Here is a 23,048-nt window from a genome sequence, read left to right as displayed (position 1 = left end):
ACTGTGTGTTGTGTTGTCCTAATCGTCATCATTTCATCCCCATCGACGGGCAAGTCTCCGAAGTGGCGTCAAATCGAAAGACTTGCACCCGGCGAACGGTCTACACGACGGGAGGCCCTAGTCACACATTTGCAATGGGCTGCTGTCGGCAGTGTTCATTACCCCAGCTGGAACAGGTGGGCTGGGCTAATCTAGTCTTTGTGATGGGATCGACCTGCAACATACCAATGGGAGCAGATGGGCTGGAGTGATGCAGGGTTGCTAGGTAGCGCAGCTAACAGATCCAGTTGCTTGTGGCGGCGTTCTGGTGGCTGGAGGAGCGAGCGTCGCTCATGGACTCCAGAGTGGGATGGGAGCAACAGGAGCGGCAGCTGGGCCGGTGGCTGCAAAGCCTTGTCCTGCAAGGTGAGGCATGCCTGCCTGGGCTGTCTTCTGTTGTTGCTGTTGCCACCTGGCTTTACAGCCACGCCACAGTGTCGTGTGATGGAGTAGCTGTGAAAAGAGAGAGAAAATAAGTATACTTGCATGCTGCTGCTACTACTGATACTACTACAACTACTGCAAAGAAATAAAGAACGCCAGTTATATACAATATTTGCCTGATTTACAACCACAACAAGATGATACCTTGTCCCAGATGTTTGCATCATCTGGGACAAACAGCACAGTCGGGCATTGCTGGGGATTGGGATTCACAGTTCACCTGCTCACTCAACGTTTCCCTCCACCCACTATGGAATGGACGACTGGGGTTCAGAGAGTAGTTGCAGCTCCACTAACTCCTTCAGTGTCTCACCACCCATGTGGAGCAATTTATCTGTGCCCATCAAAACAAGAGTAACAGGATTTCGACACTTTTTCCTAAATATACTACGAAACCAGTTTTCTACGTACTTACTTGACAATTTCGGTAGACTCCCTATTTTGATACCTCTCGAAAAGGATATCTGTTTGGTCGAGATTGCCTACTCTAACAAGAAATGTAGATATACTACAAGACTTGAACACGAAAAAATTATGTACTTAAAGGGTCGATGTTCCAGTGGAATCGTAGGTGGAGGAGGCTGTTACTGAGCTTGTGTAACCACCACCTCTCTTCCAGCTTCAAGATGATGAATCAACTACCCTGACAGTTTGAGCGTGTAGAAAAGAGAGTTTGAAAAACACAGAAACATTAATAACACCCATAATACATAAAGGTACCTGATCCTAATTCTTCAGAGACACCCGTTGTGAAACTAGTTTTAACGACAAAGCTGTAAAGAGCTACGAAGTAACGGTAATTTACATACATAGTAGTCGTTTTAACTAAATCTGCGAGCTACGAAATAAAGAACATGACGAAAAAATACACACAGATATTGAACTCTAACTCAAAATCCGAAATAACAGTCATTTACATGCACAGTAGTAGTTGTTTTAACGAAAAACCCACATAGAGCAACGAAATAATATATGTTTTCAAGAGAGCTATGAAATGAGCACTGACCCGAACTCAAATTACGAAAATACGTAGAGCTACTATGTCCTCACATATGCTATGAAATAAAATAACAATTTGTTGGCTAAAATATATACTTACACAGAAATTCTTCTTCATCCAGTCTCAGGCATTTGCCACTGACATTGCTGCTGGACGAGGACCCGCCAGATTAGCCGAGAGCGCTAATGCGCTGCTTCCTGGACTCGGGTAGGCGCGCCGGCCCTGGATCGAATCCGCCCGCCGGATTAACGACGAGGGCCGGTGTGCTGGCCAGCCTGGATGTGGTTTTTAGGCGGTTTTCCACATCCCTATAGGTGAATACCGGGCTGGTCCCCACGTCCCGCCTCAGTTACACGACTCACAGACATTTGCAACACATCCGCACTTTTCCATGATTGCCACTCGACACAGACAGATGGGGTACTCTGATTCTGTCCCAGGGGGTACAGGGTGGCGGCAGGAAGGGCATCCGACCACCCCTTCAAATGAACATGCCAAATCCGATTTAACCACGCCAACCCCGCGCAAAATGCGGGACAAAGGCGCAAGCGATAGATAGATTGCTGGTGGACGAGGACTGCTTCATCATGAAGATCTTGGAGAGGCAAACAACATGACAACTTAACACAAAGACTAGAGCAGAATGAAAATGTAACTTCAAGCTCCACCCCCTATTTTAGCAATAGCCAATAGGAATTCAGGAACAATAACCAACAAGTAGAAACCGGTCATCGGCCGAATGCTGAACTATATGCATTGTAAGTCTTTGTCCTGCAGGCAGGAACCTGCTGATGTGCAGCTGTTTCCATCGTCTTTGAGAAACAGAGACCTGCTGGCTTCTACTGGGTAGTCTGATGATAAGAAGGAATCAGTAGATCGCTAGCGAGATAAATCGGTGTATTTCAGACAAAAATGTGAGTTCCCACACAGAGGAGGAGGTAACTTCACACTTTCACTAGGTGGCTCCTTTGTGATGGGAGCAATGGCATAGTCCTTCTTAGAAGGAAACTGTAGGTCACAGTAACCTCCGGCAGTGAAATATTTTGTTCTGTTTCAGACAAAGCTACAAGGTACTCTCAGCGGAAGAAGATCTGCTGGCACACAAAGCACAAAGGTGAAAACTGATTACTTTTTCTTGCTGCTCAACGCTCCTTCGTAAGGAAACGTCCGCCTTCTTGGAAAGGAGTCCATGTTTTTAAAAGTGAAATATATTGTTCTGTCACACAGAGCTGCAACTTTTTCTGGTATAGACGAAACATATCTGATGGAATGGTGCTCATCTGCAGTACACACACACCTGTCTGGGGAATAATACAAGTCATGAGCAGGTATTGGTATGTGCGCCTGACCACCATGATAGACAATGGGTTGGTGGGCAGGTGTAACAATCTGCAGACATGGCTAACAGCTCGTGGGTGCCCCAGACTGTAAGAGAGTTAGTTCAGGCGTCGTGACAATCAACGGTTCTAGTAGCTATGACTAGGTGGTAGTTGCCAAGCAGATCACAGAGCTGGCTACACAAATTCATGAGCCACGCTGGTTGGCAGCCAGCAGATGCGACTCCAGGAATTATTTTCTTTAAATACAGGATCACGTTTATAGGCGGTTGTGTCCATTACAGCAGCAGCAGTTTTTACCTCCACTACTGTAGCAGCTGATAATTTAAAAAGTTTTTATCTGTTAACCTCCATAGCAAAATTTCCTTTCTCTATGGGTCTACACCTGTAACTTACAGATGAAGGGCTTGCTTCATCAGTTAGTGGAACAAATGCACATTCCCTATCAGAGGGGACACAGGCCAGACGTGATAGACATGGCCCTCATCAAGGGCATTACAGCGACACTCAACGTTGCCGTTGAAAACGATCTGCCCTCAAACCACCAACCTGTAGTACTATACATTGAGGAAACACTGCAGCACACGGAACAACGCAAGATGTTGGACTACGGGCGTGCGAATTGGACATTGTTCAAGCAAACGCTTGATAGCCACATCCCACCTATACACGAAATTAACGAAACAGGACAAATTGACGAGGCAGTAGAAACCCTCACTAACGCCGTCCGGGACGCAATGGCAGGCATCATACCTGATCGCACCTCACAACAACGCAGTGCAGCCCTGCCCCAGGAAATCCTGGGCCTAATCTCAATGAGGAATCGCCTCAAGAGACAATGGCAGCGCACCAGGCGTCCCTACTTCAAACGGCACATTAACAGACTACAGGGCATCATACACGATAAAATACAAACATATGGAACACAACAGTGGAATCAAAAACTCGAAGGGCTGGACACCGCACGACCTGGCGTGTGGCAACTAGCCCGACACTTCACCAGGGAGAAAATATACACCCCAACGCTTCAAGGGCCTGACGGACCTGCATACTCAGCGGAAGAGAAAGCAGAACTAATGGCTCGAACACTCGCAGCGTCATTCACACCGAACCTGGTACCATCAGATCCAGTGTTCACACTTGCTACTGACCAAGAGGTTACACGCATTCTAGCCCAACCATAGCGCGACGACATTCGACATGCTAGCACAGCCGAAGTATCCTGGGCTATAATGCGTTCCGCTGCTAGGAAAGCCCCTGGTCATGATGGCATTCAAAACCGTGTCCTCCAGGAGTTCACGGATAAAGCAACTGAGTACCTAACACACATAACGAATGCCATACTAAAACACCAACACTTCCCCGCCTTTTGGAAGACGGCCAAGGTCCTGATGTTCAGGAAGCCGGGGAAACACCACAGCCTCCCACAAAATTACCGACCCATCAGCCTTTTGAGCTCGCTCAGTAAGATTGTTGAGAAGGTGATACTCAAACGCATCACTAGGCACTGCATAACAAATGACATCCTGAGACCGGAGCAATTCGGCTTCAGGAATCACCACTCCACAACACAACAACTCCTACGGGTCGTTGAACATATAACACATGGCTTCAACATAAACAAAGCTACAGGGGCAGTGTTCCTGGACATCGAAAAGGCTTTCGACCGTCTATGGCACAACGGCCTCATCCGCAAACTCAGCGACGCGGGATTCCCCGACGGGCTGCTGCGTCTAATACACTCATACCTCACAGACAGGAGTTTCAACACTGACGTGCAGGGAAAACAATCAACACGACACGGTATACACGCGGGAGTACCCCAGGGAAGCATCCTAGGGCCCCTACTGTTTAACCTCTACATAAACGATCTCCCAACCACACACAACACAATGATGGCAATCTACGCGGATGACACAGCCATCCTTGCGCAAGATTGGAAACCATCAAACATTACGTCACGCCTACAGACTGCACTCAGAGTGGCCGAGCCTTGGTTGGAGAAATGGCGTGTTAGAGTAAACGTCGACAAGTGCGAAGCCGTTCTGTTCACTAGAAGACCGAAGCAACTGCGCAAACACCGCTACTGCAGACCAATAACTCTAGATTGCACGTCCAATACCTCGGTGTCTGGCTGGACCGGAAATTACTCTGGGGGGACCACATACAACACATGACCAACCGAGCTAGCGCGAGGCTCAAACAGCTCTATCCTATGCTCAACAGGCGTAGCACACTGAACAGAAGGGTGTCGAGGTCCATGTACATGACACTTATCCGACCCCTGATGACATACGCAGCTCCTGTCTGGGGATACGCTGCGCCTACACGCCTGCGCCGTCTGCAGCTCATACAAAACAAAGTACTCAAAATCATAAGCAATGCTCCACGATACACACGCATCGCGGACCTTCACCGGGAATACCGACTTGATACTCTCACGGAGGTAATCCACAAACTCACCACAAGACTATACAGAAACTCCAGACATTCGCAGAACCCGTTTATTCTGAATCTGGGGAACTACGACCACAACCATAGATGGAAACATAAAAGACCAAAAGACATACTTGTAAGGACATAACATCTATGGCCAAGCATACGCAAACATAACGGCACAGGCGAGCCCCTGTTAATCAGACGCCATTACTGGATATCCAGCTGAAATACACTGTCGAATAACTGGCACCACTCAGGGAAGCCGTACCGTACACTGCATGCAAACAAGCTCCACACATCCCCCACACAGTGAGATGATCTATGGCCGATCTGCCACTACTGTATAACGATCTTGATTGTTCCAGGAAAGTAGCAGCTGCAGCAACTGGGACACATCGCCATCGCTTGTCACGGTAATGATGCATGATACCTATACTAACAAATCCAACCTTGCATGAGCTATCGCAGCTAGTAAGCCACTACTGCTCTTACTACCCATCCCACTGTCGCAGAGGTTTTTTCCCACGGCACGAGCCATGGCACTTTTTTCCCTCTGCTCTTCAAATCGCTACCCTCACTCGCGTTTCGTCCACTATCTATCACCTGATGGACCGTGTTAATGCGTAGCCTTACCCACACGCACGGACAACATCACAGCCCAGCATCCTGTGATCCACTTACTAGACAACTAACATGTTTACGGAGGTGACAGTAGAACTTTTGGTTTAGTCACCACGTTGGTGCGGGCGTGGAGGGGCCCCATCTAAAAAAAGTTAGCGGAATGCAGCTTTTTTAGCACAGTGTAGGAACACCTGTTTTTTAGAACAGTGTTGTTTTCGTTAGCGATTTTTTACGATATAGCAGCTTAGGAGTGGTGAGTATTATGAGATTCTGTATGTGTAGTCCAATTTTAACATCCGCTGTGGACTTTGTTTTTATAGAACTCTGATTTCTATGAAGTTTTCGATGTTTAAGCCAGTTTATGGCTTTGTTTAAGTTATCATTTTAGCAATCTGTAATTTCCATGAAGTGTAGAACTTCATTTTTTTCATGAGTGGTGGCGTTTTACTATGTCCGGCCAGTGTCGAGTGGGAGTGTCGACTAGGGCACACAGCAAGGTGAGCACTCACACACACACATTAGGAAAAAATGTGGGGGAGGGGGGCTGGCTGGCAGGAAATGCTGACGTTTGTAGCACTGTTTATTGTGGACTAGAGTAGTCAGTGTTTAACTTCGAGGTGAACCTACACACACAAGCAATCAGAAAAGTGGGTTGGTTGATTGATTGGGGGGAGGAGACCAAACAGTGTGGTCATCGGTCCCAACGGATTAGGCGAAGATACAGAAGGAAATCGGACTTGCCCTTTTAAAGGAACCATCCCAGTATTTGCATGGAGCGATTTAGAGAAATCACGGAAAACCTAAATAGGATGGCTGGATGCAAGTTTGAACTGTCATCCTCCCGAATATGAGTCCAGTGTGCTAACCACTGCACTACCTCACTCGGTGGAAAAGTGGGTGTGGGGATGGTGGAAAGTGTGGAGGCGGATGGGGGTGGCTGTAGGATAGCACCACCAAGAACGTATTTCCCATCAAGATAAATAAATAAAGGCAGTACCTTACTCTCTAGCAGCTCAGCACCGACCGTTTTCCGTGTTAATTCACAAGTGGTGGAGGGGAGGGAGGAGGCGTAGGTGTGGTGACGCCATGTGATGTTGCCACGTCTACACCCCTGGGAGAGGATGTGGGAGACACCCCAGGGAGAGCTGCCACATCGAATAAATTTGGCTGACTTTAAGTTTGGAGCTGAACTTGAGTCAAGGACAAAAGACAAAGCGATCAAGCTGACCATTTGCTTAAAGTGGAAAATGTGGGTTCGAGTTCCGTTCTGGCACGAATTTTCACTGTCGTCGTTCCCTTATATAGCTGACGGTTGTTTGCATTAGCAACTTCGAATACAATTCATGTATAAGACACTGAATACTTTCAAGTTCAGTTTACAAAGGTTCTACATGTCTTACCACATCAAAGAATGCAGAAACGGAAAATTTAAAGAACATAGAGGGTTTAAAACATTAAGAAAGAGCTCTCTGAAGAGGAAAAAGAAGGGGAAGAGAAGTAGAGTGAATGTGCATTTCGGATGAGCTACGAAAGTGTACTAATTTTAGGGAAGTGTGTCCCCATTCACAGATGGCGACTTAATAAAATAATACTGGGTAGCTGCAAATGAACACCTAAGTGTCCACTCCACTTCGAACACTTTTGACTGTTCCCGTTATCAAACATGACAGTGATGTGTCCCACACAGGTTATGACAGACAACATACAAAGACAGCTTGCAAAATCTTTGTAAAGAGTTTATTGCACATTCTTTAGCGATTATGAAAGTGTAGATATCATAGGCACACAGTTGGTGAAGTTATTGTTAGCAGCATCGGAGAAAACTTTGAAAAATGTAGGTTTCTCGTGGAATTTATTAATTTATGTGTCTACAAACGGTTCAGAATGGTTCAAATGGCTCTGAGCACTATGGGACTCAACATCTTAGGTCATAAGTCCCCTAGAACTTAGAACTACTTAAACCTAACTAACCTAAGGACATCACACACACCCATGCCCGAGGCAGGATTCGAACCTGCGACCGTAGCAGTCCCGCGGTTCCGGACTGCAGCGCCAGAACCGCTAGACCACCGCGGCCGGCTCTACAAACGGAACGACAGCCATGTCCGGAAGTAAATCTGGGAAGCTGAATGAGAAAATTAAAGATGTGTGCAGTACCCAATTCGCATTGATCTGCAACTTGAAGTAACTGATCTCCAAACCAACAGAGAACCTGCAGACGTTCTGAGTTTCTCAAAGCATTTCTCTCAGGATTATTATGCTTCTCTGCACAAGTCCATACACCTCTGAGGACGAAGGGTGTACAGTACTCGCTGCTCTCAGGTATGCGCTAACCGATTGCTAGCGGGGCACATATGCTGTGAAGCCCTGTTCCAGGTGAAAGGATTTCAATTATGACACAGCTGTCTTCAGTGAAAATTAAGAAAAAATATAGGCCCTGTTTAATTAATTAAAGCTACACTTTCTATAGAACACGGACTGCCACTGAATCAAGAGAGATGAGAGTAATAAGGACTAACAGAGAGTAAAGACGAAATTAAACGTCAAAACTGGGGAACACATAGAAGACAAATGAAATCTGCTACTTGGGGGCAAAATGACGCAAGTGGCCCGAGGCAGGATTCGAATCTGCGACCGAAGCAGCAGCGCGGTTCCAGACTGAAGCGCCTAGAATCGCTCGGCCACAGCGGCCGGCTATGGCGTTACACGACAATGCTGAAAATTAAGGGTCGCTGATAAGATGTCCACCGTAGAACCGCGGAGGAAAGGAATCAGGGGAAAACGATGACAAGAAGAAGGGGCAGTATGATAGAACGTGTTTTGAGTTATCAGGAAAATAGCTTCCCTTGTACCAGACGGAATCGTAGAGTGAAAAGAATTGCAGGGGAGATAGAGACAGGTGTTCATCCGACTAATCGAGGATTATTTTACATTTAGGCTTGGATTAGTGCGCTTGCGGTGGATATCGTGCTACGATGTATTGTGCACGGAGTTGATCCCTGGTGCATACCCATGTGCTCATAAAGAGCTTTTGTCTGGCGGAATGGCACGGAACGACGAAAGTGCACGGCAGTGTCTGTGCAGGTACGTGTACAGGGGTAGGTCAGATTTTCTACGTCACTAATGTTTCTCCCGTTCTACTTCCGAGTGCTACAGCAAGAGGTTCTCCCAGTTTCCAAATCAGTTCGTTGAAATAAAGTAAGCAAACTTCATAAATTATAGTGCACAGCAATCAGTCGTCCTTTTTGTAGGTTTTATCTGGCAAATCCAAACTTCGGCTAGTGCCTAGCCCTTATCAATGCACTAGAAGTGTGACTGACGCCCAAGCAAAGGGAACTGACATGAAATGAGACTATGGAATAGTGCATTGATGATGGTTAAGCACTTGCCGAAAACTGGATTTGCCAAATAAAAGCTGCAATAAAGGACGACTGATTGCTGTGCTCTATAATTTATAAATCAGGCTACAGTCGCTGAGTGCACCCGCATTCCTAATGGAAGGTAACCTGATGAAGTAGGCAAACTACTTTTTTTTACTGATTTGCTTTTTTTACGATTTGAAAGGAGACAAGGCGCAAAACAGGCCAAACTGAGTTCTTTGAGCAGCTCTAAAATGCGCCCTTGTTACAATATACATTTTCATCTGTATGTACACATAAAAAATTTTTGTGATATGCCTTAATTATTACATCTACATCTACATCTATACTCCGCGAGCCACCTTACGGTGTGTGGCGGAGGGTACTTATTGTACCACTATCTGATCCCCCCTTCCCTGTTCCATTCACGAATTGTGCGTGGGAAGAACGACTGCTTGTAAGTCTCCGTATTTGCTCTAATTTCTCGGATCTTTTCGTTGTGATCATTACGCGAGATATATGTGGGCGGTAGTAATATGTTGCCCATCTCTTCCCGGAATGTGCTCTCTCGTAATTTCGATAATAAACCTCTCCGTATTGCGTAACGCCTTTCTTGAAGTGTCCGCCACTGGAGCTTGTTCAGCATCTCCGTAACGCTCTCGCGCTGACTAAATGCCCCCATGACGAATCGCGCTGCTTTTCGCTGGATCATGAACTTTTAACCACGCTTTAAATTTGTTGTTATGTTAAGCCTTTTGCTGGGAGGAACTGAGTATGTAGATTTTCGTAATTAAGAGAGAGACCATTTGCCAAAACAAGTCAATAATTAATTTAACGCCGTGCGGAGTGGCCGCGTGGTTAGAGGCGCCATGTCACGGATTGCGCACCCCTCCCGCCGGAGGTTCGAGTCCTCCCTCGGGCATAGGTGTGTGCGTTGTTCATAGCATAAGTTGTTTAAGTAGTGTGTAAGTCTAGGGACCGATTACCTCAGCAGTTTGGTCCCTTAGTAATTCACACAGATTTGAATATTTTTTGAATTAATTTAAATGCATTATTTACAGATTTCTTTAAAGCTATGTGTCTTTGGAATTGTCTATAACAGTCTAGTAAAGGAACTCATTTACACGATGTGCATCAAGGACAAGATATACAATGGACAACATAAACAACAGTGACTCGTCAGGAACGAAGATAGTCGATCTGTCACGAACAATCTAAATTTCAATTGCCGATCGATTTCAACTATAAGACACTATTCAAAAGACAAATAAATAGGTAAAGAAACAGTGCTTACAACCAGTGCTACACAGCCATACAGGATATATGTAAAAGACAACGTACCATAAGACACCCAGCGTGGTCACACTGATATGGAGTTCAGGCGCATGAAAACAACAATTTGTATACAAAAATACGCATAGCAGTCATTACGAAAGACACAGACGGTGGATCCAAAATAGTGGAAAACTGAAAGCTGTTGCTTACAAAAGACTGCAACGGCCTTGCATCACTTCATCTCGCAACATTCGCGCTGTCTACAGGGGCCTATCGTTAATTATGTGAGAGCAAATCGTGTTACTGCAAACAAATTACAAAAAATCTGTGGACAATTGTTACATCAAATTGTAGGCGTACAATATTGTGAAAAAGTGTTTTAATTACTTAAAATGAGTAACAAATGAATGTGGAAAATATTTCAAGCCATGGGGCTCACTTCGTAGCAAAATTCTCGCGAACAAAAGGAACTGAAAACACTGTGCACATATAAAAATATTAAGAATTAAAGTATGCTGGAGTACAATTCTACACATCCAACACAGATGTAAAACCTAGTGTAAGCATCTATCAGGTTACGAATAGGCCTAATCATAATATATTGATTATAAAAACACTAAAATCATAAAGAGGGAGATCGCAGAAGGCCAAATTTGCGCAAAGAAATGAGCAACAGATGGTGCCAACAAACTTCGGATGTAAAGAAATCAGTCATTTGTCAAGTGAAGATTAAAAGCCACATTTAGAGATGCTTTGGAAAAAGATAACATTTATGAAAACCTACAGCAAAGTACTGATATTGATTTGGAAGACGAAATTTATCAAAGAGCGGTATGCTCTTAACGCCATCTTACGCTGGACATTATAAACGACGGGATATGTTCATTAATAGGACGATCGCCACGGACGGCAATCCACGATACTGACCGCTAGATTTTTAACGAGTTCTCGTGGTTGAGCGTACCAACACTCAGCTACCATTAAAGCTATTACTAATTAGGAATATAGACAACTATCAGCTGCAGAATGGAATGACGATAACAAAAATTTGTTCTTCGTACATCCATATTTAAAGCCGGCCGCGGTGGCCGAGCGGTTCTAGGCGCTTCAGTCTGGAACCGCGCGACTGCTACGGTCGCAGGTTCGAATCCTGCCTAGGGCATGGATGTGTGTGATGTCCTTAGGTTAGTTAGGTTTAAGTAGTTCTAAGTTCTAGGTGACTGATGACCTCAGATGTTAAGTCCCATAGTGCTCAGAGCCATTTGAACCATATTTACATTGGATGCTGGTGGAACATCAGCTGGTATAATTTTTATTAAAAATGAAACTCGTCCAACTGTACTAGTCATATTTATTTGGCTACTAGTTTCAACGTTGCATCAACGCCATCTTCAGGCCCGTACACTCTGATGATACCAATTGTGTGGCTGAGTAATAGAAGTCCGCGGTAAGACCAATACGTGCTCCATGTGGATGACGGGCACTAACTGCAGTAACTCAGCCACACACAATTGTTATTATCAAACAGTACGGGCTTGAAGATGGCGTTAACGCAACGTCGAAACTAGCACCCAAATAAATATGACGTCTTAAGTACAGCTGGAGGAGTTTTAATTTTTAATAAAAGAAACGAAAATGTGGGCTGGACCAGGACTCGAACCCAGATTTCCGCTTATCGCGAGTGGTCGCCTTACCATTAGACTATCTGAGGACGACTCACGGCCACACACCAATCTCCATGTGTCTTCAACCATGTGTTTACAGCATGTACTCATGCATCCATTATGTATATCCCAGTACTGTAGAGACGTTTTGCTTGAAAGTCGCTTGCCCGATGTCGGCAGGTAAATACGATATTGTAGTGCCTGCGTCATTCCGAGTTACGATGCAATGTTCCTTTCGACACGAATATCGAACTCTGTGACCCACCTCGTCCGCACCGTGGCGTCGTAACCCCGCGCACCGTCCCCGGATATTGATGTGCTGGCAGCTGGATCTGCGAGGGCTTCCCAACTTGGCCGTCTGCGGGATTGGTGGCGAAATGAAACACCCGCCGGCTGCCTCCGCCTTCCCGCAGAGCCACGCTGAGATTTGGCTGCTCTCAGCACTCATCCGGCAGTCTCTCTGAGCTGTGGCACGCCAAGTTCGACACAGCTATTACAGTCGTATCGAACACACGTCCAACAAACAAAATTTTAAAGGCAAGTAAAAGAGATACAGACTACCCAAAAAATTCAGTTTATAGAGAGATCATAAAAGTTTTGTATCTAGGTTATGTTTTTTGTATAAATCGTTCCACTGGAAATCCTTGCTGATGCAACAACGTCAGTAAAATATCTTTAGTCTTATTAGGTTACGCGGATGTTTGGTTTTTGAAGTGGATTAACAGAAGAGGAAAAGCGATGTGATAAAATTTTCCCCTAAACCACGCAAGATATCTTCATAAATAAAGAGTCTCAAATCTTTTCGGATCATTATACGTTCGTTCGTACATGTTTTTTTCCACTATGACATGTAGTAAGTCACAATGTATGTTCCACTTCCTTTAAATACACTGCTGGCTATTAAAATTGCTACACCAGGAAGATGACGTGCTACAGACGCGAAATTTAACCGACAGGAAGAAGATGCTGTGATATGCAAATGATTAGCTTTTCAGAGCATTCACACAAGGTTGGCGCCGGTGGCGACACCTACAACGAGCTCACATGAGGAAAGTTTCCAACCGATTTCTCATACACAAACAGCACGTCTCAATCCCTAAGTCAACAGATGGGAACGTTTGCAAGACAACAACCATCTGCACGAACAGTTCGACGACGTTTGCAGCAGCATGGACTATCAGCTCGGAGACCATGGCTGCGGTTACCCATGACGCTCCATCACAGACAGGAGCGCCTGCGATGGTGTACTCAACGACGAACCTGGGTGCACGAATGGCAAAACGTCATTTTTTCGGGTAAATCCAGGTTCTGTTTACAGCATCATGATGGTCGCATCCGTGTTTGGCGATATCGCGGTGAACGCACATTGGAAGCGTGTATTCGTCATCGCCATACTGGCGTATCAGCCGGCGTGATGCTATGGGGTGCCATTCGTTACACCTCTCGGTCACCTCTTGTTCGCATTGACGGCACTACATTTCAGATGCGTTACGACCCGAGGCTCTACCCTTTATTCGATCCCCGCGAAACCCTACATTTCAGCAGGATTATCCACGACTGCATGTTGCAGGTCATGTACGGGCCTTTCTGGATACAGAAAATGTTCGACTGCTGCCCTGTCCAGCACATTCTCCAGATCTCTCACCAATTGAAAACGTCTGGTCTATGGTGGCCGAGCAACTGGCTCGTCACAATACGCCAGTCACTACTCTTGATGAACTGTGGTATCGTGTTGAAGCTGCATGGGCAGCTGTACCTGTACACGCCATCCAAGCTCTGTTGGACTCAATGGCCAGGTGTATCAAGGCCGTTATTACGGCCAGAGGTGGTTGTTCTGGGTACTGATTTCTCAGGATCTATGCACCCAAATTGCGTGAAAATGTAATCACATGTCAGTTCTAGTATAATATATTTGTCCAATGAATACCCGTATATCATCTGCATTTCTTCATGGTGTAGCAATTTCAATGGCCAGTAGTGTATGATTTGCGTCCTGTTGACAGTTCCTCATGACAGATTGCTTCCGTTGGAAACTGTAGGGAATTGTATTTGGAAGGAGACATCCTGGCGTTCGTCTGCATTTATCTACAGCCATTCTGTTCAGTCTCTCAGAATAGCGTGATCATTGCTGCAGTTTACCTTACTCTTTGTGAGACAGGCTTTACTCACATACAATACAGTACTCTGCTGGCCTCCGAGCCGGCTCACCGTTGCAAGAGGATTAATGTTGACAGCCACAAAGGGTAGCTTCCATTCTGTGCATAACTGTAGGCACTCAAAGACTTAAAAATTTGCTGGCTTGCAGAAACTCTTCGCTTACTTGTCTCCCTAAAGCATAGTTGAAGTGTAGATAATATGAAGGTAATGACTGTAGTACATTTAATGGGGCAATGAGAAAGAAAAGTGAAGAGTCGTTAGTCTAAATCCCAGTATGTTCATCCTGCGGTCTTTCACGCTGATGTGTCGAACTAGAAAACAAAACGAAAATTTAGCTGCTTGCCAATCTTGTGAGTGAAAGTAAAATGAGAGATGGCCGGTGAGAGCAGCCTGCCACCTCTCACTAAAACTGAACACACAAATCACAGCACACTGCATTAAACAAATTCTCCACAATAAACGCAACACCACTCTCGATAATGACTGCGTTACCAGCAGATACCTCAACCAATGGACATCACCCTTCCTAGAAATCCTTGCAACTCTGTATAACGCTATCCGGGGCCAAAGAAAATCTCAAGAACCTTATCTTCTATAAAACCCGATAAGTCCTCTTGTGAAACTTAGCGCCCCATCAGCCTATTTACCAAGGTGTTTGAACACAACCTTCCTCAATACATCGATAACCCCCTAAACAACAACCTAACAATGTCAGTAAACCAGTGCCGCTTCATCCCAGTTTCTCTTCTGATAACGACTCTTCAACCTAATCTATCTCTTGTCCCATCAGATTAATAATGGCAGTTCTTGTTTTATAATAATACAAGTAGACCACAAGCATTTATAAATCAGGTTACTTCAGACCAGAGTATGTGTAGAACACTAAACACACAGTGTCGTTACGTACATAGATGGTGCAGTCACAGTGTTCAGTCACACAGGTTCATACGAGAGTTACAAAATCTGTGTCACATAAGCACCATTACAACATACTTGTTGACACTTTGAGGAAGCAATTCAGATTCGGCTTGAGTTGGTCCCCACAAATGTCAACATGTATGTCATTTTGGTGGTTGTCGACTTTTTTAGGGGACAAGGAGATGATATAACTTGACTGGTATAGATCGCACCACGATCCTGTATCAATAACGTTTATTTATTAAATGAAAGTGGTCAGTGCTGACTGTTGGGTGGCGGCTGAAGGCTTCTCACGCAAGAAATCGGATTCCAGGACTACCAGTGTTCACTGTCACATATAACAGAAAAGTTTTGCCCAAGAGTTGTTTGGCACTCTGGGCACTCTGGGTTGATTCCCAGGGACTGCTTGGCTTAATGTCGCACACGCACTCACAGCGATGCATTAGCTCATAAGTGTCCACTTGAGATGCAGCAAGTAACCATTCAGCATGGTTGCAAAAATGGTTCAAATGGCTCTGAGCACTATGGGACTTAACATCAGTCCCCTAGAACTTAGAACTACTTAAACCTAACTAACCTAAGGACAGCACACAACACCCAGCCATCACGAGGCAGAGAAAATCCCTGACCCCGCCGGGAATCGAACCCGGGTACCCGGGCGTGGGAAGCGAGAACGCTACCGCACGACCACGAGATGCGGGCAGCATGGTTGCCAACGAGAATTGTGCATTTCCATTCCGACGAAACTTGAGAAATTTAGCTCCATCTGAACAGTATATCTGTTCGGCCCACCCTGCGTATAGTCCCCCGGTTTAGACACTGTGTATACTTCGATACTTCATCAACAAATAGAAAAAGACCGTTCAAACTCCGTAAATTGTATGTGTGTATTTGTACGCCGTATCAGGGAACGTTTCAGAGCATTCCCCTCTATTTTCATGCATCGAGGCACATTTACTTTCATCATATTGGGTACATGCTTGCTGCCGGTCCCTCAAAGTTTGAGCTGAGTACAGATAGCTTTCAATTCTGATCATTTGCTTCCTGGCAGTCTGATCATTCACTTCTTGGTTGTCGTCCTGTGCTGACTGTGCAGTCTGAGGGACTAACTGTCGCTTTTTCCTATAGTATGATGTGTCAGTTTCACATCTCAGAGCCTGTACTCTGAGCAACGCGCCTTTATATGGTTGCCTGAGCATCTTGGATGCATAGATAATTGGATTATTTCTCTTGTTTGTTCAAAATGATAGTTGCACAGATGAGGAACACTGATTTGCAGTTCTTTTAGTCTTCCTAACTACACACATCAAAAAAAGTTTTGCATCACCCCGGTTCCCAGAACTTCTGAAGATAGACGTTGACTGTGGATATTGTATCACAGACACAGTCCCTTTGACTGTTCAGAGATGTCAATAAACCCGTCCAAAGACATAAAAAACCATGCATGAGCAGCAGCGCTTATTAAGGGGCTCCGGAAAGGCTCAAAATCATGAAAAGTTCAATTTTTACTTTTTTGCGTTTCCTGAATCTGCAGACTATTACCTTTTAATAGATATATAATTTATTCAATTCCAAAGACTACAACTATTTTTAAATTTTTTTAAAATGTGTTCTACATGGGCGTGACCCACTGTGGCCCTGTTAAACTGCTGTCAAATGATGTTATTATTAACGTCCGTGTTCATCAGGTACATTTTAGTGATGTGAGATAAAGTATAAAACCTATTTTCAGAGACGTAGCAGCACCTGAACTGTTGAAAAAGTGTATTCACGGAAAAACTCAAAACCCCAATGAAAGTGTAAATAGCGTTATATTGTCGAGAATCCCCAAGACTGTATTTGTTGGAATAGAAACACTTCACTTTGGTGTGTATGATGCTGTTGCGACTTTCAATGATGGCAACATTGTAAGGTGCAAGGTATTTAGAAATATGGGAATGAAGATAGGTTCTAACATGGTACGAGCGATGCTTGCTTTAGACAAGGAACGTCTTCGGGCTGCAGACAGGGCTGTAAAGAGTCTAGAAATACAAGCAAGAGTAAACAGGAGGAGGAACAACAGGAAGCTGGAGGAGGAGTTTGCAGAGGATGAAGATAATCCATCCTATGGACCTGGAATGCACTAAAAAGTTAATCTAATCTTTGTCGCTCGATTCCCAAAACTTTTATTTTCTCATACTAATTACATGTTTTCTAAGGATCTTCCAAACATATTTGTTTCAAACTTTCAGTAAATGTTACACAGTACCTTCTGCATAATTTAACACAGCCTTTTTCCAAAAAACTGTATATTTTTAAATATGTAAATAAAAAATTGCAAAAAAATGTTGTGAATTTTCATTACAATTGAAAAAAATCATCTTTAATAACTGAACTAAAATTTTGTAAAATCCCTGTGTTAAGCTGTAGCCCATATTCCAATAAATAATCTGTAAAAAGTTCAACTTCCTACCTGAAATACTTTGTGAGGAAAGATGTAATTTATAAGCGTTATTTTAACATTGCAAGTATAGGGCGTTCCGGAGCCCCTTAAACCGGGAGGGGGGGGGGGGGGGGAGGGGTCCGACAGCCGATTAGTTTAAGGTACACGGCTCGTGTTGTCTGTAGTTCAACATTGCCTAGACGGTCAGTACCGCGGTTCGATCGCGTCCGCATTGTTACTTTGTGCCAGGAAGGGCTCTCAACAAGGGAACTGTCCAGGCGTCTCGGAGTGAACCAAAGAGATGTTGTTCGGACATGGAGGAGATACAGAGAGTTAGGAACTGTCGATAATATGCCTCGCTAAAGGCCGCCCAAGGGCTACTACTGCAGTGGGTGACCGCTACCTACGGGTTATGGCTCCGAGGAATCCTGACAGCAACGCCACCATCTTGAATAATGCTTTTCGTGCAGCTGCAGGACGCCGTGTTACGACTCAAACTGTGCGCAATAGACTGCATGATGCGCAACTTCACTCATCTTTGCTACCACGACACCATGCAGCGCGGTACAGATGGGCCCAACATCATCCCGAATTGACTGCTCAGGACTGGCATCACATTCTCTTCCTCAATGTGTGTCGCATATGCCTTCAACCAGATAATCGTTGGAGACGTGTTTGGAGGCAACCCGGTCAGGCTGAACGCCTTAGACACACTGTCCAGCGAGTGCAGCAAGGTAGAGGTTCCCTGCTGTTTTTGGGTGGCATTCTGTGGGCCTGACGTACGCCGCTGGTGGTCATGGAAGGCACGGTAACGGCAGTACGATACTTAAATGCCATCCTCCGACCAATAGAGCAACCATGTCGGCAGCATACTCGCGAGGCATTCGTCTTCATGTACGACAATTCGCGTCCCCATCGTGTACATCTTGTGAACGACTTCCTTCAGGATAACGACATCGCTCAACTAGAGTGGTCAGCATGTTTTCCAGACATGAACCCTATCGAACATGCCTGGGATACATTGAAAAGGGTTGTTTATGGACGACGTGATCCACCAACCAATCTGAAGGATCTATACCGAATCGCCGTTGAGGAGTGGGACAATCTGGACCAACAGTGCCTTGATGAACTTGTGGATAGTATGCCACGACTAATACAGGCATGCATCAATGCAAGAGGACATGCTACTGGGTATTAGAGGTACTGACTGGTGTGAACAGCAATCTGGACCACCACCTCTGAAGGTCTCGCTGTATGGTGGTACAACATGCAATATGTGGTTTTCATAAGCAATAAAAAAGGGCGGAAACGATTTTTATGTTGATATCTATTCCAATCCGGAAATCTCGGAACAGAGGTGATGTAAAACTTTTTTTGATATGTTTTTATCAGTCGTGCCCTCATCATTAGCGTAATCAGTTACATAATTTTCTGTGTTTTCGTTTCCAAAGAGTAACCAAGAAGTGAGACCCCATATGTTTTTTGAATTTGAATATGTTGTGGCTGTGTCATCCTGTAATGTTTTGTCGCTGCTACTACGTTCGCAGGTTCAAATCCTGCCTCGGGCATGGCTGTGTGTGATGTCCTTTAGTTAGTTAGGATTAAGTAGTTCCAAGTGTGGGGGACTGATGACCTCAGATGTTAAGTCCCATAGTGCTTGGAGAGATTTTAAACATTTTGTAATATTTTGTGGTTCCTGGCTGGATAAGGTGAGGATGGCTGGTTTCCTCTCATTACAACACAAAATGCACTCGTGGTTAATATCCACCTTATTACAGGAACCAGTTGACTACTTAACTTCACTGATGTCCAATCTGAAGTTGTGTGGTTAACAGTAATCACTAATTCTTGAATTTTGTCTGTGCCCACGTGACATCTGTATAGAATGACTAACGTTCCCTCACAGATAGCTAAGGTGTGAGGTGACGACTATCACTGTGGAAGACTAGAGCACAGAGCGGCGTATTGAGTGGCAATGCGAACTGAAAGACTGATGCAGCTCGGTCGGCGACGGCGGCGACCTATATGTACGCTGCGCAGGGGGCTTTATCTGCGCGTAGCCTGGGGGCGTGTCTTCGTCTTCTCTTGTCATACTTGAGCCTAGTTCAGCGCCTGCTATGCAGTGGTTCCTAGCGCCGATTGGTGTGCTGGTGAAGGCGTATGCCAGCACAGAATAAATGTTTAGTAATTTGTGAAATCGGATTTCATTTATGAACCCTACTCCCTACAACTTCTGCCGTGGTTCGGCGACCCTTATTTAATAGGTAACCAGAAATACACCAAAGCGTTGTTCTAATCAAATGGCGTTTCCATCTTCTGCAGTGACCAAATTATTAATGGAATATTTTAAAACATGCAAAATTGTTTACTGTGGCACTCGCAGGTTTTTATTTCGGAGCTCAAATCGTTCGTAACGCGGATTAGTTTGAAGAATTATTGCGCCTTATAATCTCTGTGGGCCTGTCAACGAAATTCAATTTCCAATAATGTTGTTGCTGGCCCGGCACATGTAAATGAGTTACGTCGATCTGGAAAGAACATGATACAGTCATACAGCGCTCATCATTCTGCAGAAAATATCGGCAGGCGTGATACGCAGCACCGCTTGCTCCTTGATGACTGTTTCGCACCTCCACTTCCTCCACGTTGTTCAGCCAGGAACTATTAGGGTTATCCAACTAGAAGTGAGCCGGAGGCTGTAAAATGAAAACTCTGAAGGGATCGTAATGGTCCTTGTATGAGAACAGAGGACAAACTCGCCGCTAAAGGGACTCACACCCCCGTGACGACAGAGCGAGTATGTACACACGTCGACGGTCCACTGCACTCGATAGTTCCGTGGGTCAGGGCGCGTTTAGGCGGTTGAAGAAAGGCCGGATGTCGCTGTCCGATGACGCACGATGTGGAACGTCACACTGAATTATCGATTCCATTGTCCAGCAGGTGGATGTCCTCCTATTGATGACCGTCGAGATATGGTGACAACCGTTGCCCCAGAAGTCAGATTAAGCATCGGAATTGCAAAGGACACGCTGCATTCTCCGTTCACTTGTGGCATTCTTCGATGAATATCCATTGCCTCACTCCTTCTGTTGTAAGGATATCCACTACCCCCATCAGCTCTACTTTTGAAGCCTCATTTTCTCTGTTCTCAGCACTACTACCAAGTAAACCTACCCAAGGGCTACACTTTGATTTTGAACGGCTTTCAATTATGGTATAGAGAAAAGTAAGAGACAATTTTTATACGTGCCCACACGATCGTTAAGGGGGTGAAACAACGAGTTGAAAAAAAATTGAATTTAATATTTCTGAATGATTGACGTAAGAACGGTAAAAGATATAAAAAACTTCTAATAAATGTTGTATGTTTTTTTAATGTACGTTATAAAGGTGCACTAAGATTTGCCAAAAAAGATATGTTTTTTGAAATCCCCCTCCACCAGCTTTTTTTTTTTAATTTCGGCATTTGACTAACAGCAAAAGTTATAGCATCGTCAATACCTAATACAGTGTTATATGTTGTAGTGGTATCCTAATTGTTCGATGTGCCTGGTTCGCAAAATCAAAGTGCATTCAGCATTTATTTATTTATTTATTTTGACGTGAACACTTCTGCACTCTCTCATGATTTACATATTTACAACAATGTTACAACAATAATGTAAAAATAATTTCAAATACAACATAATTAAATCCGAATGGACTACAACTTCGGAAGAAAAATACACAAAACAAATTGGAATCAAGACAATTTATATCTCATAAAATTAATAAAAAACATCTTTACAACAATATATGTATAATACGCATTTGGAATATGTCTACCTGGGAAACACTTATTAAGCAGGCAAACGTGACAATTGGCATAGAAGCAGACACATATCGGGTGCACATGCAGTGATATCGAGACATTTTTAGCTTATTGATTGAATTTGGTATTAACGAATCTATATCTTTTGCTGTTGGTCAAATGTCGAAATGAAAAACAAATAGCGAGGGGGAGGAGATTTCTAAAAAAAAAAGACTTTTTTCGACAAATCAGTGTGCACCGTTGACCTGCACATTAAAAGCCATACAACATTTGAAGGTTTTTTTTAAATATCTATATATCTTTTACCGTTTCAACAGTTTTCATTCAGAATGATTTTTTTTAGGGGCGTGTTTCATCCCCTTAACAAGCATATGGGCACGTCTAAAAAAAAGTGTCTCTTATTTTCTTCTACAACGTATTTGAAGCCGATAAAATTCGATGCATATCCAGTTGTCCTTACACGCGGCATCACAACAACGTTTCACCAGGCAACGCCGGTCATCTGCTGTTTATGTATGACAAATCGGTTGGAAACTTTCCTTATGTCAGCACGTTGTAGGTGTTGCCACCGGCAACAACATTGTGTGAATGCCCTGAAAAGCTAATCATTTGCATATCACAGCACCTTCTACCTGTCGGTTAAATTTTGCATCTGTAGCACGTCATCTTCGTGGTGTAGCAAATTTAATGGCCAGTAGTGTACATTCAAAAGCCATCGCCCCAGAAGACTGGGAATGGTTTCCTCTAAAGGGTAGGTAACACTAACGACCTCAGCAGGGTCCGCAAACACCAAGGAATCTTTTATTTTTTTCTACATTTTTAATCTTCCCCCATGAACCATGGACCTTGCCGTTGGTGGGGAGGCTTGCGTGCCTCAGCGATACAGATGGCCGTACCGCAGGTGGAACCACAACGGAGGGGTATCTGTTGAGAGGCCAGACAAACATGTGGTTCCTGAAGAGGGGAAGCAGCCTTATCAGTAGTTGCAGGGGCAACAGTCTGGATGATTGACTGATCTGGCCTTGTAACATTAACCAAAACGGCCTTGCTGTGCTGGTACTGCGAACGGCTGAAACCAAGGGGAAACTACAGCCGTAATTTTTCCCGAGGACATGCAGCTTTACTGTATGATTAAATGATGATGGCGTCCTCTTGGGTAAAATATTCCGGAGGTAAAATAGTCCCCCATTCGGATCTCCGGGCGGGGACTACTCAAGAGGACGTCGTTATCAGGAGAAAGAAAACTGGCATTCTACGGATCGGAGCGTGGAATGTCAGATCCCTTAATCGGGCAGGTAGGTTAGAAAATTTAAAAAGGGAAATGGAGAGGTTAAAGTTAGATATAGTGGGAATTAGTGAAGTTCGGTGGCAGGAGGAACAAGACTTTTGGTCAGGTGATTACAGGGTTATAAATACAAAATCAAATAGGGGTAATGCAGGAGTAGGTTTAATAATGAATAAAAAAATAGGAGTGCGGGTTAGCTACTACAAACAGCATAGTGACCGCATTATTGTGGCCAAGATAGACACAAAGCCCATGCCTACTACAGTAGTACAAG

Source organism: Schistocerca nitens, chromosome 7 (genome assembly GCF_023898315.1).
Source record: "Schistocerca nitens isolate TAMUIC-IGC-003100 chromosome 7, iqSchNite1.1, whole genome shotgun sequence".
Taxonomy (NCBI): Eukaryota; Metazoa; Arthropoda; class Insecta; order Orthoptera; family Acrididae; genus Schistocerca; species Schistocerca nitens.
This window is presented reverse-complemented; position numbering follows the sequence as displayed.